We start from the raw sequence: 16,215 nt of genomic DNA, 5'->3' as shown, positions 1-16,215 counted from the left end.
ACTGGTGGAGTCTGGCCATGCTGGTCATGGCATCCATCTATCCCTATTTGCTGATGACATGATTCTATATGTGAAAAATCCAAAAATACTCCACCAGAAAGCTTCTAGAATTCATAAACAAATTCAGTGAAGTAGCAGGATATAACAGTAATATCGATAAATCAATTATGGAATACAATAAATATAGGAATACATTAATGATGAATCAACTGAAAGAGAAATTAGGAAAGCTCCTCCATTCACAATAACTTCAAAACAAAAACAAAAACAAAACCCTTCGAAATCAATGTAACAAAAGAGGTGAGAGGCCTCTACAATAAAAACCACAGATAACTAAAGAAAGAAATTGAAGTTCTTAGAAGATGGGAAAATTTCCCATGTTCTTGGGTAGGCAAAATTAATTTTGTCAAAATGGCCATACTGCCAAGCACTATACAGATTTAGTGTAATTCCTAATAAAATTCCAATGGAGTTCTTTTCTTCATAGAAATAGAGAAACCAGTCATGAAATTCATTTGGAAAAATAAGATGCCCAAAATAGCCAAAGCAATGCTTAGCAAGAAAAGTGATGCAGGAGGCATCAATGTTTATAGTAGCTCATTCACAATAGCAAAGCTATGGAACCAACATCATACACTTGAAAACTCAAACATATTTTCATTATTTTAATGCTCAACATTTCATTGTGGTCTATGTAGTTACATACAAGGAGAAAATCCACTAACATTAAGTAGAGGAATAAATAATTATGAAAAGCATCTACCCAACTTTTATCATTCCTACTGGTTTGATGAACAGAGTAAATTAAAATTCTCTTAAAAATGAGTATTGCTTTAGCTCTCCATTTTGTTTTCTATGTACCTTAGCTTAGGCATGATGCAGCACATTCCAATGTTTTTACCTTTTAGGCAATGTAACTATTGTAGTAACACTAAGTCCACCTATTACACTTTCTGTAGCTATTCAAACAATACAGTGTGGTAATGTAAAACGTGTGAATCTAGAAAAAGTGTCTGGATATCTGAATGAAGAAAATACAGAACAAGATCCTAATTTTAAAAATTATTCAGAAATGAAATTTTGTGAAATCATAAGTCAGATAGTTTTTTACTTCGTTCACCATGTTGCAATGGTTGTCTTTCCCAAACTTCTCTGTCTTTACCATGGATCCTGGATTACTGTTATATCATGGGTATTACCCTATCTGATTCCCAGATTATCTTTCTTTTGTGGCTCTAAGGAAAAATTTCATTATTTTCCTTTTGGCTCTGACTCCTCTCCTCCTCTAAACATTTAAATATTTTGTTCACTATTATTTTTAAATACACATATTCTCTTTGAGCCATTCTGAAGACTGAATCCATTTTTATTAGTCAAGAAATTTCATCAACATGTACATTTTCTCTCTTAATTGTCTATGGTTTCTTGAATTTATGTTTGCTCTCCCTACATGGTTGGATTGTGGGGCTTAGTGTGGCATGTGAGGTGTTGTATTAGAGAGCCACTTCATGAAGTTTGAAATCTCAGGTTCTCATCCTGGATCTCTGACTTCTCTCTACAAAACACTTATCACCCAGTTTAGCCTGCTCTGGGCAGAGCAGGTATATTTTAAAATCTTATAAATAAAAATTGTCAAAGCAAAAAGGAGACAATGATACATTTAGAGTTTGTGTGATTCATTTCACGCACACACATTTTAATAGTGGAAAACTATTAAGTAAATTGCTTGCATGGTGCAATATGGGAAGGCATTTCTGAGGAGCTGGTATTTAAACTGGTGCTGTGTCCACAGTATAAATGGAGAGTGGAGGTGAGAGCAGAAGGATTGATGATGTGAGACAGGGAGTGATCAGGGAATGTATTCAGGAGGGACAGCAGTTGTTAGCCTGAAACATGGATGAGCTCAAGTTCTAGGAGGACAAGTGGAAAGGCAGATGGTGGTACAGGCAGCTTTAAAAATCATGGTGAGCATCTCAAACAGTGCATCTGAAATCTGCAGTAATTATTTCATTATGTTTAAGAATCATATATTTTAACTGCCCTCTTTCACTTTTCAAGTGACAGAAAGGAAGAGCTGGGAGTAGTTGAAAAAGTGATGAGAATTTGTATTACTTGAATTTTCTCCTTCTCTAGAGAAATCAAATAAGCATCTCAATAAAAGCCTGGGAGGATTTACTTGAAGGATTATAGGGTTGATGATTATCACACTGGGATTTGTAACATCTCAGCCTGAATGGTTGGTCTGTAACCTCCAATGATTTTCACAACGAAAACCAAGGGTATCTCATTCAAAGTGAAGAAGATTTTTGTCTGCCCTTAAACCATGTGCAACTCTTTATATAATATATGAGTACCAAAGAATATGCTGACCTGTTTCCTAGCTCTGATAATATAAAAATAAAAATAAAGATAAAGAAAGATGGTTAGTGTTTTCATACCCACAGATAACACTTGATAGTAAGTTCTTTTGAGCCTTCAATGAGAAAGAAATGGGCAAGTCCAAACCTACTGATAGATGGGATTGGGATGTCCTCACTCCAGTCTTTATTTTATAGGGGCCACCATGAGTCAGCTTGTATATTTTTCCCACAGTAACTAATATTGTGGGGAATAGAAAGATGGATGTCTTCAGTGGGTGTCTGGCATCTGACAAGATGTAGGATCTTCATTATGGATGATTTCTAAGTCCAATTGTATGTAACATAGGTAAATAAGACAGAGAGAGAAAGAGAGAGAGATAAAATTCCAATAAATAATTCTGAGTGATGTTTATTCTTTGGCTCTCACTTAATCTTGAAAAGCTGCTATCATATTTTATGCCTCCAAATTTTATACCTGCTTAATGAAAAATTTATCCAAATTTCGGGGCTGGGGTCACAGCTCAGTGGCTGAGCACTCACCTAGCATGTGTGAGGCTCTGGGTTCGATCGTTAGCATCGCATATGAAAATAAATAAAATAAAGGCATGGTGTCTATCTACCACTACAAAAAAATCTAAAAAAAATTTTTAAAAAAAAGGTCATCCAAAATTCACAACCTTACTTTCATGGCCTATTTGGGGATAACTTGTTCCTAGGTTTTGTTCTTGATTTTTTCTTTGACTATGACATTGGAATCTGGTTAACTGGAAATTTCACATTGATCTTTTTGTCCCCTGAAGCATTTTCCTTCTTATTTCCATTATATCTTGGTTTCATTCATCACAAATGCCCTCACTCCTCTGATTTTTCATATCTCTAGTTATGAGCCTTTTCACAACCAAAGATCTATTTTATTGTTATTTTTATTTATGTTAATATTCAAGATGCTATCCACTTTTAATTCATTTTGTTTCTTTATCTTTACTAAAGTTATTTTGATGTGTCATTCCTATCTTCTCATCTTTGTGGAAAAAAAAAACTACGACAATCTATGGTACCAACATAACATATGTTACTCAGCAAAGGAACTCTGTTTTAATGTGGTTGTACAGGAGTCTGTATTATAGGAAAGTGAACAGTTGAAATCAATATTTTGAATAATGAAATTCCACCTTTTGGAGAGCCAGAGCTGATGATCATAATGAATGTAATTACCCTAATTGTACACTGAGCACAGTCACATCTTCTCCATGCTTTGCAAATAATGAGTTATCTAGCCATCCTAGTGTCCCTTCAAGGTTGGTTTCAGAATCATTTATGTTCTACAGGGGAGGATCAAGGAACTGGATGAATGTCAGATCCCTGGTGGGCAGTGTGGTGTGGTTTGACAGGAGGCAGTGTGGCTTCAGACTCAATGCTGATCACTGAGATAACACACTTCACAGTCTGGTTATATCTGTGTGTTTCAGAATCTAGTTGAGAACTTGATTATCTGAATTGAAGTTTGCAAGGTTTTAAATTGCCTGGCCACTCTCTCCTCCTACTGATTATAGTGTGGCTGCAGAACTTGGACAGTCAACAAATATCACATTTTCGAATTCAGTGATTAAGTCCATAGACTGTGGATGTGACAGTCCTTTAGTGTCTCTACCTTTCTCATGAATCACTTAAATTTGGCACATTTTGTGGAGTGTGAATAGACATAAAATTAGACATGATGCAATATTTAGATATTGAAAAAAATATAAAATTGTTTGTGTTCATCCTTGTGAGGGAGCTTTAGTAGCTATGTCTAAGTTTTTCTCAAATATCATTTTAAATATTATGTTCTTTTACATTAATTAGGTCTGCTATAATATCATCCAAACAAATGAAAAGAGAAAAATACCTTCAATCTCCTCTTTAAATTTGGTATTAAAATTATTGTTTTTTAAGACCAATTCCTGACAGAAATGTAATATTTCAAATAATGCATACCTCTTCCCATGTTTTATGTGAAATTTTTTCTTTAATAAGTACTCCTATTTTTCTTTAATAAACACGTTTTTCCATATGTATTGGTGGATGGATGGTTTATCACAGAACTCTGTTTTTACATTTCCTAAATGCACAACCATTTCGTCTGAATTGTACAAAGGACAGTATATTCTTTGCTTAAACACCCACTTCTCTATTTCTTAGTATCATGGGAAATGAAAGCTTGTACAGATAGAAACCCAAGAAAAGTAAGACACGGAAACAGAAAAACAAAACCTCTAATTGCTTGGGACATAAGCTTTGCAAATACTTGAGCAATTGAAAACCCACACACAATTGTGTCTTGGCACATCATGTTGGTGAATAATTTCTCCCTCAGGGGAATCAAAAAGTAATTCTACAGGTGCATGACCTATGATGGAAACCTCTTTATAGTCCAGATGGAAAACCAACAGGAACTTTTGCTCCTCTTGTTTCTTTGTTCTTGAGACTACCCTGGAGGATCACTGGGGACTTTGACTGTCAGAGAGGTTCTTCCTCTCTGTCTTAGGTGTTGAGCAAATATTGGATATAGACATTACATTTTGGGGAGCATGAGTAATGATTTCTCCATAGAGAACAAAAGAGGCCATTACTAGAAATTTCAGAGAACTGGCAAATGGTGAGATTTATAGTTTACTGTTTTGAATTTTCATGGTTGATTTCAAATTGTGATGAAGTGCTTAAAATGGTGGGTCTAGTGGGGGTGCTGAGCTCTGTGCACAGAATGTGTCTTTCAGCAACTGTGCACTTGGTATAACTGTGTGACCTTTACAACCTGAGAATATTCATGTTGAAAAATAATTATAATATTTGCAAGTTCAAGGATGTGGAAGTCAATAAAATAATACATGTGGAACAGACAGTACATTATTAACACAAAACATGTGTCCAATGAGCAGCAGCTCTTAGAATGCATCTTTATTGGTGGGAAAGATTTGGCGCATTAATTCTAACGAAAGAAATAAGACCCATTTTCAGATTACTGTTTTCAAGGAAATCCAAACACTTAGAAACACATCAGATACATATTTTTTTGTGAGAGTAGTTGGGAGAATTTCTATTTCACTGAGTCCATAGTTGTGTAAAGGGAAGCACACTTCTCATCCCAGGAGATGTGCAGCACCCAACGAATATGGAAGATCTCTTCAAATATGTAAATTATTTCATAACTTTTCATTAATATTTTGGTATTTACTTTTAATGGCACATGATGATTGTACATATTTATGGGAAGAGTTTGATGAGATCAAGGTAATTGGCTTTGCCTGTCACTCAAACATTTATCATTTATTTGACTTGGCAAAATGTAAAATCATCTTGGTTTCAACCCTGGTTATCCTAAAGTAGAAGTTATGATTTCTATCCAACAGCACCACTGCACCAATTAACCATCCTTTGTCCTCCCACCCCAATTTCCCCAGCCACTTGGAATCATGATTCTACTCTCTATTTCTGTGAGATCTGCTCATTTAGCTTCCACATGTAAGTGACCACAGGTCATTTATTTGCTAATGTTTGCACCATTGTGATGGTTTAGAATGAAAAGTGGTCTTTTCAGATGCTGTACAAAGAATACTAATGTTTTAATATGGTAAATGTTAAGTCTCCCAGGACCAGTCACAGATTTGTTGATAAAGAATGTAATATTCACTATTTCTACAAGAACACACCACTATAAACCATAGGGAAAAACAGTACGCCTAAAAAAGAGTGGGTAAGCTACAGAATGCAGCCTTTAGATTTTAACTTCATCTGCTGAATTGTCCCTATGTGCGTTTGATGTCATAAATAGCATTAGGTGTTTTATTCAGGATTGTTCAGAAAAATCTACATGGCTAAGCTCTGAACTGCTTTAGTGTTTACTGTTGTGTCTTTGTCTCTACCTTAAAATAAGCTAAAACATTGAGACAACAGAAAAGAAGTCTCAGGGGTTTATCTGGAAGGGCACCAGTGGAAACAAAGATTTTTCTAAAATTTTATATATATATATAAAAATTGGGCTACCTTTATGACCTCAGAATATATATATATATATATATATATATATATATATATATATATATATACCCACACACATACATATACATTCACACCACACACACACACGTGTGTGTGTGTGTGTGTGTGTGTGTGTGTTTTAAGCTATATGTCATATATATATATGTTTCAAAATTTAGAAAATCATTAGAGCAAAATTGAGGGGAAAAAAGATATAAAATCTTAAGCTATTTATATTTTGTTGCTAAATAATACCCCTGGATCAAAAATACAATAAAATTATCTACAAGTAAATAGCAGAAATATCAGTAGAATAGAGGAAAAGGAGTGGGGGAGGGAGAAAGGGAGGGGAAGGGAAGGTACTGGGGACCAAATTACAGCAAATTATATTTCATGCTTTTGTATTTATCTCAAATGAATCAAACTGTTAAGTATAACTAAAAGAACCAAAAAAAGTTGTGGTTTATTTCAAGAAGTAACAGGGAGGCTAATTTCAAATAGGATTTTTCTCTCTCAGTTTGCAATAACAACATTTAGAACAATGTATGCAAATGTGACAGATATGCCCACATATGTACATGTAGGTGCATATAAAATTTATTGCTTGGTATATAATTACTAAATAGTAATTTTTTTAAAAAAAATTTTATTGTTGGTTGTTCAAAACATTACATAATTCTTGATGTATCATATTTCACAATAGTACTTTAATGACGATCTTACTACTAATCTTTCTTTTGGGTCTGAATGTCATTGAGTTAAGGAAGAAATTTTATTTCTTCCTGAATCGTGCTAAAAATATTTTGCTGTCAAAATTAATAGAAAGAAAATAGTGGACAGTGTGCGTAGTTGTGCTAAGGGAAGCACACTTCTTAAGGTGACTACCCAGGAGATGTGCAGTGCCCATGGTTCATGCAGTTCATGCTGTGAGGGACCCTCAGCAATCTCAGGTGAAGCTCCAGCATATTTGAGGATATGGTTTCTGATAAAGGGAAAGACCACAGAATGTCCTAGGACAAATGCAGACACAGTAAACTTCTAACTACAGGGGAATGTGAACTTAAATCAGATATCAATAAATGCATAAAAGGCAGGGAATGCTGGGCCTCTGGGAGGGCCATTAATGTAAAACTTACCACGTTATAATTTTAATTTAAGATTTCTTGTTATGGAAGTGTGTTGCTTACACCTTTGTAAATGAATTGTCCTCAAACCTCAAGTCCTCTTTCTGAACTGTTCTTATGATGGAGAGTCTTGTGTGGTTTTTGTTACTTATATTCAATTCTACATATTCTCATTTTTAGTAATCAAGCGTTTATTGCAAAATAAGACTCTATCATTATAATTTTTTATCTTCCATATGGTAAAACTCTAGTTATAAATTATCAAAGCAAATTGAAAGGAGTGATTATAATGTTTTTAGTTCTTCCTTAACATGTTGCAAAATATTTTACCTTTTATTTCCTACATCATTGTTATGGATTTATTCAATACATCATGGGATATGAGTGCAATGGTGTGATGTAAACAGACATGTTTCTCATTGAATATTTGAGCTGTGTTTTTGTTTCTTATGTTACTGCAACATTTTCCATTATAAAACATGCCCATATCATTCATTATATATTTTTAGTGTTTGGATAATTAAGAGAAAAAATACAAACACATATATGAAGCTGGAAGTATTTGCCAATTTGTTGTCAAAAGATTATATTTAAAAATTTTTATTAAAATTGATATTCTTGTGATTTATTCAGCCCTTTACTTCACTTTGTGTATGTTTGTGCTGCTGAAAAATGGTGATGTCAGTATTTTTTGTATTCATTTTGACTTCTACTGTGAACCCCACGTTCATAATTTCTCTGTATTCGACACTGTGGTCAGACAGTTGGAGGCACAGTGTTTTGTTTAATGGCACATTGCTGTTAGACAATGAGGCTGGAATTGTAGTGATTTGACAGAAGAAATTGATAAATTCTTTCTATTAACTTTTCCTTTGGAGTAATTTTAGATAAACCAGAAAGTTGCATAAATTTTCTGTAAAATTCCAGCAGAATAGACAATTTGTCTTAATATTATTACCTTACGTTATTATGGATGCATTTGTCGATTTATTCATATTTCACTAGTTTTGCCACTATTGTTGGTTTGTTTACTTTGAACAACATCTCAATTATGCTCTTAGACTACCCAGAAATATTGCTCTTAGACTACCCAGAAAACAGAAGTGGAGAGATAAGATGTCTATAATTATCAGATGACTTTCATAGTTTGTTTTATGTTATTTTCTTCAACTTCTTACTCCATTTGGTTTTCTTTCTCAGTGAAGCAGTCTGAAGGAGGCATGGATACAGTTGGGTCTGAGTCCAGAATAACATAATCAGGGGCTACTAGGGACATTCAAAAGTGCAGTGCATTTCAAAATATTATTTGTTCCTACTAATGAACACTCATATTTTTATGTTTATGCATTTCTCTGATTTTCATAAGAAACCTATTATTAATAGAAAACTCATAAACAGAAGAAATATAACCTGAGTCTGAAAGAATTCTAAGGATTTTACATAACTTGATCTGTGCCATAGAACAAACAGAAGGATCTGGATTTGAACCAAGGTTTACACAATCTGGCCCAGATGTGCTTAGGCATCTCGTTTCTGTCTTTCCTCCTTTGGTCCTAGAATAAGATGAGCTGCTGGATTAGGCATTGCTATTCTTTATTCTGTAATAAGTGGTTTCCAATGGATCCAATGTACATTGAGACTTTGATTTATATTGTTCTCTTTTTAGTGGCTATGAAGTTGAAAGTACAGATGTTGGTCAGGAATGTCCTGAGAACACAATTAAAATGGCACTAACAAAAGCAAACAAATAAGTATTAATTTACACAATATATATTAGTTCATTATAAAAATTTAATTGTTTCTTCTTACTCTAAATGGGAGATATAAACACAGTTGAGTTTTTTATTCTTGCATAAAACCCATTATACTTCATCTTTTGAAATATATATGTATACATATATACATATTTATATACATATATATGTAGAAAAGAGTATATGGACACACACATATGCTATTTCACTGATATATTTCAGTGACTTGCAAGTGAGGACACTTTCATTCATTCTTTGAAGTTGTTTTTGTCTGTGGACTGATGTCAAGAATTCAAGTAATTACCTGGAGGATTTGTGGAGGAGCTTTCTGCAGGCAAGGCTGCTGGCTTCTTTATATAAGAAATACATAAAGAAGTAACTACAAATTGGTAAAGGCCCATTATGATAAGCAACATTTCCACACTTTCAAATTTGACCTCATGATAACCCTGAGAGGTGAGATAAATGAACATCTCTGCCTGATGAGATGGTCTCATCAATTTGAAATATTTATCTTGAGTTATACCTGATGAGAATGGATCATGTTGTAGTAAGCATTGGCAAAGGATGAATGAAGCCTCTAGACTTTGGCTGATAGTTAACCTCGTCTCTTCCTTACCTAGGTGGTTGTTGCTGATTTGCATGTTTAGGGGAGTGGCTGTTCCTCATCACTTGCTGGATTTCCTTCACCAAGTTGCCTCATTCTAACATGAACAAGGAATTAGAGGTTTCAAGTTTACAAGTGGACAGAAATTCTAGAAAGATCAGCTTGCAGTGAAGTCCTTGCTGGAAAAGAAAAATTCCCATCCATTTCCTGTTGATCCAGGGGAAAGGACTTGGTTTGGGCATGAGGACAGAGGTGCTGTGTGTGACATCCCATATCAAGCATCTGTTGTTTACTTGAACATAAGGTCTTTAAGCTTGAGTTTCTAATTGGTAGAATGGAATGATAACACCTAACAAAGACTGGCTTCTAGACAATGAGTTCTGAGCTGGAGCTGGCCTTGAATTCACTCAGGGATCATGATAACCCTCAGGAGTTTCATAGTGAATAACAATATCAATATACCTATATATGTCTCATGGATATTTTAGAGCTAGAAAATTTCCCATGAGTTTTTTTTTTTTTTTTTTTTTTTTTTTTTTTTTTTTAAGAATGAGTTAATTCATTTAACAGCCAATTTAACTTGGATTTTTAAAGAAACATAGCAGGAGTAGTCATCATTTTTGAGTACCTCTTAAGGTGCATGTTTTTTCTACTGATTTTTGTAGATAAGACTTTCTACACTCACAATTGGCATGCTGTTCTCTACTGTTTCATGCCTATGGTAGGCATGGTTAATAAATCACTGTCTTTTTCTAATTTCACCATGGTTTCCAATCATTTGCCCTGGAAATTGCTGATAAATTTTCAATGTCATTTGAAAAAAAAATTCTTCTTTAACATATGTGCCTGCTTTCATTTCCCCTTATTAAAAGCCTAACATTTTGAAGTATTCTATAGTTCATCCCCACCTCAATTTTTCTGATCTCTGATAACTACATTCAACAAATGTCACATTTTTTTTCTCAGTGATAATAACTCAATAAGCTGTACTCACAATAATATTAAAATACTTATAAGTAGTCTGCAGGCGGTATACTCCTATAATTCCAGAGTCTCAGAAGGTGAAAACAGGAGGATTGCAAGTTCAAAGCTGGTCTTAGCAACTTCACAAGACCCTAAGACACTTAGTGAGATTTTGTCTCAAAAAATTAAAAAAGAGCTGGCACAGTGTGTCTTAGTGCTTATACACCACAAGTTCCAATTATTGGTATAAAAATAAATCGTAAGTAAATAACAGCTTGTTGGTGTGACTATTACCATTAAAACTAGTTTGATGCAATTTTTATTCTACTTGCAGAACCACATCATCAGTTTAATGTTAACCATTTCATAAGATCATGAAAAATCAAAGCTTCATAACTGAATTTATCTTCATGGGGCTTTCACAAAATCCTACTATTCAGAAAATATTATTTGTTGTGTTTTTGTTGGTCTACATTGCGACTGTTGTAGGCAATATGTTGATTGTAGTGACTATCCTCTGTAGCCCTGCACTGCTGGGCTCCCCCATGTACTTCTTCTTGGCAGTCTTGTCCTTCCTGGATGCCTGCTACTCCTCTGTCATCACACCAAAGATGGTTGTGGTCTCCATCCGTAAAAGGAAAGTCATCACATTTGAAGGATGCATGATTCAACTTTTTACTGAACACTTATTTGGTGGGGTAGAGGTGATTATCCTCTCAGCCATGGCCTATGACCGCTATGTGGCCATTTGCAAGCCTTTGCACTACTCTGCCATCATGAACTGGAGGCTCTGTGGCATTCTGGTGGGGGTTTCCTGGATAGGTGGCTTCTTGCATGCCATCACACTGGTTCTGCTCACTTTCAACCTTCCCTTTTGTGGCTCTAATGTCATTGATCATTTCATATGTGAGTTGTACCCATTACTGGAGCTGGCCTGCACTGACACTCGTGTCCTAGGCCTTCTGGTGATCGCCAACAGTGGGTTAATCTGCATCGTCAACTTCTCCTTGTTGCTGGTCTCTTATGGGGTCATCTTGTTCTCCCTGAGAAAACACAGTGCTGAAGGGCGGAGGAAAGCTCTGTCCACCTGTGGATCTCACATTACTGTTGTGGTTTTGTTCTTTGTCCCATGCATATTTATATATGCACGGCCTCTGTCTACCTTCTCTTTTGATAAAGAAGTGGAAATGTTTTACACTGTCTTCACTCCCTTGCTCAATCCTTTGGTTTATACTTTGAGAAACAAGGAAATGAAAGGTGCCATGAGGAAATTGTGGAAGAGACTTGGTGGTTTCTGATAAATATATTATATTACAGTATAAAAAGTATGATGTAGAGTATAAAGAAGTTATTATTTAGTTAGACAATTTTGGGCATATTCCTTATATGGAAAGAGATTACATAATTCTAAGAAGATATTATACTGAGAGGGGGAGTAAGTGTTGCCTACTCAATAGCTGTCATATGAAAATTAAAGATAGTTCAATTTTATATTTTCTTAAATTTATTAAAAATTGAAAAGAATTTAATTTATAAAAATGATTTCCATTCATATTATGCTTTGTTAAACAGAAAAATATCTGTGGAAGAAAATATTAGAAATTAGAACATTTGAAGTGAAAAGAATGTTCAGTATCAGAATGTTCTCTGATACTGAAGTCATTGATTCTGATGTAGAACATCAGGATTTAAGAATATCAAAGAGACGCTCTTTTAAGGCACACTTCATCTTAAATGTGGATCCAGCATCATATGCTAGAGTTGAGACACTTCTTGAATTTGAGAGATAACATCTGATTGGTTCACTGCTGCCTATGGTAGTGGTCCCTTGGGTCAAGTGACCACCTCATACCAATCAGCTACTGCAGAGAAGTTGGAGCTATTCCACAGGAGGGTCAGCATTACAATCAAAGTTAATTTCTGAGACAATGCACTACTAGGTATATCAGGACAAAGCTACAGGTGTAGTGGGCACATTTTCCCCACACTCCCACAGAGGGAATAGAAACCAGAAGAACCAGATGTAAATGTAGATTTTCAAAAGAGTATTGACTACAGTTTACTTGGTGATTTTCATTTTCCTGAGTTCATGTTCCCAAGTGCAAATAATTCATTTGAGCAGTTAACAATAAAGAGATCATTCCAATTTATAAAAATACTTGGTTTTATTACTATGCTTTATTAGTCTCAGGTTGTCAAGTGTAAGAGGTAGCAAATTTATTGAGTTTAATATTTATTTATTTTTTTTCCAGAAAAACAAAAACAAAAACAAAAAATGGACAAAACACTCATGACATGCCAGTTTAGTATTATGGGTAAAAATAGTAAATAACCTCTCTTTTTTTTCCTCTCCTTAAATTTTCATGCCACCCTCAAAGTAAAAGATCATATTAGTAGTCTTTCTCATAATAGACATGCAAATGATACTAGTAACTTCATTGATCACCCCTGAAAATATACTTCAAGTATTACATTGTTAGTCTAAATCCTCACCTGGACAATGTGGGTGTCCTGCAGGAGACTAAGAGTGTGACAAGGCTCAGACATGCAAATGTGCTTCTCCTTCACCTTTTCCTTTCTTCACATCTGCCTGTCTTCAGAGTAGGAATAGCTTCTTCATGCCCTCTGCCTTCCAAGTTCCTCATATTTTACTTCATTTATCCCTAAGAACTAGCTCAAGAATCATAGATCTGCTAGATTGGCTCCATTGCTTTATGTACCTATGAAGCCAAGATTTGAAATGTAGCTATAAAATAAAACACTATTCTGGCCAGTTTCACTGACCAACACCAATTCATGTCTGCTCTACCATATGCTCAAATTCAAGCATTTTAAAATTATTTTAATGCCTAACATTTATTTCATCATGGATTTTGTAGTTATATACAAGGTGAAAATTCACTAATATTCAGCAGGGGAATAAACAAATACTGAAAGACATCTACCCAACCCTTTCATTCCCACTAGTTTATTGAACAACAGTAATTCAAAATTCTCCCCCGAACAATGGTTGCTTGGGTTTTCCATTTTGTTTTCTATGTTGATTACTTTGGCATGGTGAAGCTCATTTCAGTCTTTTCAACTTTTAGGCCATTAGAATGTTATGCTAATTATAATTTTAGTAATAATAATTTTTGTAATTATTCAAATAGTTTTCAGAAACACATTATGATTATGTAAAAAGTGTGAATTAAGGAAAATGTCTCTGGATATCCAAGAGAAGACAATACACACAGAACAAGATCCTAATTTTAAAATATTATTCAGAAGTGACATTTTGTGAAATCATAAGTCAGATACTTTCTTGACTTTATTCAATGTCTTATTTAGGTTTTCCCTCCTAAACTATGCTTTGTCTACTATGGATCATGGCTCACTCTTGCACTGTGGTTAATATTCTTTCTGATTCCCAGGTTACCTTTCTTCTGTGGTTCTTAGTAAAAATGTCATTTTCCTTTTGGCTCTGACTCCTCCCCTTGTCCTCTAATCATTTAAATATTTTTTCCCCATTATTTTTCAAATATGTGTATAAACTGATATTCTTTTTGACTCATCCTGAAGATTGCATCCAATACTGTAGTCAGGATGAAAAGGCCAGTGGTTTCTTCTCTAATCTTTTTATGGTTTCTTAGATTTATATTGGCCCCACCTGGATGCTTAAAATGTGGGCTTTGCATGGCATAGGGATGGTGTATTAAGAGAGTCATTTCAGGGAGTTTGAAAATGCAAGTTCTCATCCTGGATCTCTGATTGCTCCCTATAAAACTCTACCACTCACTTTCACATGACCTGTGCATTGTGGTTTTAATATATTGTAAAATAGTTTAGATGAGTAATGTTGAAGTAAAAATGAAAGAATGATATCTTACAGATTATATGATTCAATAAATATGCACACAGTTTAATACTTGATGACATTCGCAAGTAAGTTACCCACTTGGTGCAATCTGGAATGGCTTTTCTGAGAAGCTGGTATTTAATCTGGTGCTATGTCCACAGCAGAAATGGAAAGTGGAGGTGAGAGTAGAAAAAGGGTTGATGGTGTGAGACATGGAGCAATCAGGGAATATATTCAGGAGGAAAAACAATTGTTAGCTTGGAACATGGATGATCTCAAGTTCTAGGAGAAAAAGTGGAAAGGCTTATGGTACAAGGAGCTTTGAAAGTCATAGTAGGCATCTCAACCAGTTCATTTGAGAACTGTAGTAATTATTATACCATGTTTATGAATCATCATATTTTCAAATGCATATATATATGTATACAAACACACACCGCACACACACACACACACACACACACACACACACACACACACATTTATTTAGTTAATTTTGGTATCAGGGTTTGAACCCAGGGGTGCAGGTTCACTCAGCCCTATCTTCAGCTCTTTTCTTTTTCCTTTTTTATTTTGAAACAGGGTCTTGCTAAGTTTCTTAGGGCCTTGTTAATTTGCTGAGGCTGGCTTTGAATTTGTGATCCTCCTGCCTTTTCCTTCTGAGTCCTTGGGATTACAGGTGTGCATTACTGTGCCAGCTCACTTTTTCTTTTCAAATGATAGGAATGAAGTAAAAAAAAAAAATAGGAGAGGGTGGGAAAAGAGAGAATAGTTAATACCTGAATTTTTTTCTTTAGAGAAATAAAATAAGCATCTCAATAAAGCCCTCTGAGAATCTACTTAAAGTATTCTAGGATTGGCAACTACCACATTGGAATTTAGATATGTTGGCTTGAATATTTGGTCTTCATGATCTATTGATTTTCACAATAACATCACATGGGTTTCTCACCCCAATTGAGAGGTTTTTTTTTCTGCCACTAAGTTGTGTGAACATTTTTTAAAAGAATTTATGATTACCAAACACTGTGCAAAACATTTCTGTATTTAGTAATATAAACTATTCTCTTATAGCTGAGGGAAAATATTTAGTTTTTATGTACTCCACAGAGAAGAACTTGAGAGTAAGCTCTTTTGAGTCTTCTATAAGAAACACATTGGCATTGAGGCATCAGGTTTGGAATGCCATGCATGCCAGTCTTTATTTTGGGACCACCATGAGTCTGCTTGTATTTTGTACTGAATTACTAACTGCAGGAAACAGAAAGATGGATATCTTTGTGGTTCTCTGGCATCTGAAGGAGGTAGGCTCTTTGCTATGGGTAACCTCAAAGTCCAATTTTGTATAATTTAGGTTTTAAAGGAAGGAAAAATTTGATTAAATAAGTCAGGGTGATTTTTGCTCTCAGATATCTTGATGAAGACTCTAACATATTTCTATGCTTCTGAATTTTATCCTTCACTAATGAACATAAATAAAAATTTCCTAACCTTGTTTTCATGGTCTACAGCTAAGAAGACAACTTATTTCCAAATTTTCCTTTTATGACCA

General features: G+C 34.6%; 1 pseudogene; it reads left to right on the top strand.

Moving 5' to 3' along the window:
• Nucleotides 1-11,199: 11,199 nt before the first annotated feature.
• Nucleotides 11,200-12,184, top strand: LOC139706978 (olfactory receptor 4C15-like; annotated as a pseudogene).
• Nucleotides 12,185-16,215: the final 4,031 nt, after the last annotated feature.

The sequence above is a fragment of the Marmota flaviventris genome, chromosome 9 (assembly GCF_047511675.1).
Source record: "Marmota flaviventris isolate mMarFla1 chromosome 9, mMarFla1.hap1, whole genome shotgun sequence".
NCBI lineage: Eukaryota > Metazoa > Chordata > Mammalia > Rodentia > Sciuridae > Marmota > Marmota flaviventris.
This window is presented reverse-complemented; position numbering and strand designations above follow the sequence as displayed.